The sequence below is a fragment of the Cicer arietinum genome, chromosome 5 (assembly GCF_000331145.2).
Source record: "Cicer arietinum cultivar CDC Frontier isolate Library 1 chromosome 5, Cicar.CDCFrontier_v2.0, whole genome shotgun sequence".
NCBI classification, from domain to species: Eukaryota; Viridiplantae; Streptophyta; class Magnoliopsida; order Fabales; family Fabaceae; genus Cicer; species Cicer arietinum.
This window is the reverse complement of record NC_021164.2, coordinates 77,475,514-77,479,373: the sequence shown is the minus strand read 5'-3', so window position 1 is coordinate 77,479,373 and position 3,860 is coordinate 77,475,514. Positions and strand designations below refer to the sequence as shown.

Sequence of the window (3,860 nt, the reverse complement as noted above, 5' to 3'; positions counted from 1 at the left end):
TGTCCCGACTCTGTTATTATTTACTTCCAATATATATAAAATACACTCAAATATTTGTTCAATTTCAAATAAACTATGACTCATTCGTTTGATTTTGTTTCTCAACATTGAATTATCTACTGCTTTAACCACCAATGCATTGGATTTCTATGTAATATGTACCCCAAATAATTTTTTTTTTTTTTTATTGAAGTTTAGTGTAAGCTATGGCCAATGCCAATTTTAAAATATCCTTATGCCAAAATAATTATTAAAAACACATGTAATTCAGAAGTCCCACATTCCAACTCTAACTTCTCTTGAGAATTAAAAAAAAAGTTGATAAATCACAATTTTAAAATGGAATTGCAGTGTATTTTGTGTTTTTACTAAAATATATGGTAGAATATATCAATTAAAAACAACATAAATTGAAAATTATTTAAAAACAAAATACGAATAAACTCGAATCAATTTAGGTTAATAACAAAAACGATAAATATATACAAATGTGATAATTAAGATGTATGAAATATTCATACATTTAATTATATTAATATTCAAGTTATTTATTGCATTTATATAAATAGAAACTATGATATGCCAATTTGAATCAAATTAACATTGTAATTAGATTAAAAATCAAACAAAATTACACCAAGATGATGAACAAAATAACGTCGAACTCAAATAACTAAATCACATAAAAAATACGAAATAAATATTAAATCTACATTAAAATTATTTATTTAAATAAAATAAGAGAAAACATGATTTAGAGATGGGGTATTTCGAATTTTTTTTTGTCTTAATGGTATTTTGATATTTAAAAAAATAAATAAATTTTTCAGAATATAAATCATAAAGTTTGAGTTTTTTTTTTTTAACTGATAAAAATGAATTTTATCAAAATGTGAGATATGATTTTTGTCAAAAAAAATTTAGATATATAATAAGTCAATACAGAAATTTAACTACTAACAATAACTTGGATTTTAGTTTGAGGTATGGTTTCGTGACTGATATGGGTTGGTAAAATATAATAGTTTTGATTGGAGATGGAGATCGATAAGAAGAAGAAGAAGAAAAAAAAACGTTTTTACTCAACGGTGGTAGTAAGAATATTCCCTTGAAAATTGAACTGGAATAGTAATTTCTAGAATTGAAATTGCGAGGAACCATGTACGGTGAATGATTATTGGGAGCAAACAATTCTAATAAAGCGGGTATGATAACAAGAAACTAAAACAAATTAATCATAGAAGTCAGGATGGCCGAGTGGTCTAAGGCGCCAGACTCAAGTTCTGGTCTTCGAGAGAGGGCGTGGGTTCAAATCCCACTTCTGACATCCATTTTTATTTATATATTTTGCAACTATTCTGAATGTGAATGGGAAATGATAATGCCAACACTAATTAGTACTCCATTTCATATATTCCCTTTTAATTATCATTTTTAAGTTCATCTATTCACATCAATAATTTTTTATAGAATTTTTAGCTTTTGTTTATAGTATTATTAATTATTTATTATCTCATTCAACATATTAATCTTCTTTGGTTAATTGTTAAAAGTGTTGTTGAGAAATCAATAATTAATATTGTATTAAACATTGAAAACTTTTTTTTTTTTATAGTGGAAGAAAGGTCGTTGATTATGAATTTTAATACAATCGTTACCACACTAAACTTCTTTTTTATTTTTATAGAGGTATATTTGACGGGAAGCTTAAATTAATAACTTGAGATATAAAAATAAAAATTAATGTCTACTAACAAATATTATTTCATATACTTATTTCACATATATTTTATTTGCCTCATTTTAATTGTTTGATTTGAATTGTGTATGATTCTTAAAAAATAATTAATTAAATTAATTTAAATGATAAAATAAGTATGATTTACTGAAATGTCGTTATTAATTGTAGTTAATTAAAAAATTTGATAAACTAAAATACAATAAATAAGGTTATATTAGTGAAAAAAAATACTTAATACTATATTGATATCACAAAATAACAATTAATTTGAGAAGAAAAAGAATAACATAACAAAAAAAAAAGCTAATAATACACCTCTCGTGTGTGTATATGAGAGCAATGTTTTTGTTTTTCTTGTCTGAAACGTGCAAAAATAAAAAACAATACATTCATACTTAATAAATATCCACATAATCAAACACACTAATAAATAGACCACGCCGGTAACGCAAGCTGGCAAAACAAAGTGTACACTATACTAACACTAATCTATATTCTATATGACTCTTATAATAAAACGTGGTTTCGCATGGTATATTTTATCATTGATAATTTATAATTGATGGACTCATCCACAAATGGACCTAACGATATCCCAAAGATGGTATAATAAAAAATATACAACAATTTTAGCATCAGCATTTGACTTCAAAAATGGAAATTAATTTTATTCTTTCTCTCTATAGATATCCCTGCAGTTGTAGGGGTGGGTAGCTTATGTATAAGGGTCATACCTCATAACGGTAAAGCATTAGTATATAATGTGAAATTTTATACAATTGGAATCTATATTGGTTGCAGGTCGATGATCAGTAATCACCAACTATATTCATAAATCATAATTAAAGCATGTCAAAAGTCAAGACTCACTAAAACAAATCCGTTTAATTAGTGTTTGGATATCTTGTGCAGCGACCACAATGGTACAAGCATCATTGTACAATGATTAGAAATCTTTTGAGCCTCAAAAGCACCCTACAAGCGTCATTGGACTAATTACATATAATTTTTTTACTATCTTTTTTGTTATATTTAAGATATGAGGAATTACATTGGTAGCCTTTGAAGATGCGGTTGCACCGCTCCCATCTTTTAAAGAGGTATCAATATTAAAAAGTAAAATATTTGTAATTCCTTAATTACACTGTCATATTTGATAATTATACACATTGATAAATAAAAAAAGAAAACAAATTATCTTTATTAATTATTTGTATATCTTTTTATCATATATATAAAAGGGATAATAATAACTTTTGTGGGTGATACGCATAATTTTATTTAGAGAGTATAATTAAAAAATAATAATTAAAATAGTTTTGTAAACTAACAACTAACAATGTTTTTGATATTTTTTTCATAAATGTAATACTGAGAGAGTACAAATTTTTAAAGAAATATGCTAAAGTTAGTTGTTAACTTCGTAAAATATAATCTTTGGATTTGTGTATTTAACTTTGTAAAATTTGATATTTTTTATATAAAGTATTACTTTTATTTTTTTTAATTTGTCAATAAATGTTTTTCGAGTATTTTTATAGACTCGACTGGTGTAAGGAAATAATTCCACTGAGAATGCTAAGGCACCATTAAATCATTAATTAGATTGAAAGTTTTACAATGTCGATAGATACAAAAAAGAAAAGAAAAAGTGGTGAGTCATTTGGTAGTAGGTTAAATGTTGAGTGCAAATAAAAGAACCATAAAAAGTAAGTCGCTTAAAGATTGTATAAAAATCATAGTATTGGGCCAAAATATTTGAATATGAAGTGATATAGTGTAGGAGCCACATGATAGTGGCGGTGCAACCAAAAATTGGTCGCTTGAAAACGGGGTAATTATCTAACAATTAATCATGCTACTTTGAAAATGATTGATATATACTTTATGATGTATATATAATTTTCTTTATTAAATAAATTTAGATCGGAGGGATGATCTTCAAAATTTAGGTAGATGAGATCTTAAAATTCATTAAAACACTTATAAAAATATTTATTTGTTTTTGTTTAATGACATGAGTAAAAATGTATATAAATTTTGAGAAAGAAATAGATCATACCGCGATATATTAATAATGTAATAGAGAGATAAAGAGAAAAATGAGGTAATAAATAAA

The 3,860-nt window shown here is 25.1% G+C and overlaps 1 non-coding gene across 1 annotated transcript; it reads left to right on the top strand.

Moving 5' to 3' along the window:
- The first annotated feature begins 1,243 nt into the window (after positions 1 to 1,243).
- On the top strand, positions 1,244 to 1,327 carry TRNAL-CAA (transfer RNA leucine (anticodon CAA)). Its single transcript has one exon. It is a non-coding gene; the product is annotated as a tRNA-Leu (tRNA).
- The last annotated feature ends 2,533 nt before the right edge of the window (positions 1,328 to 3,860 follow it).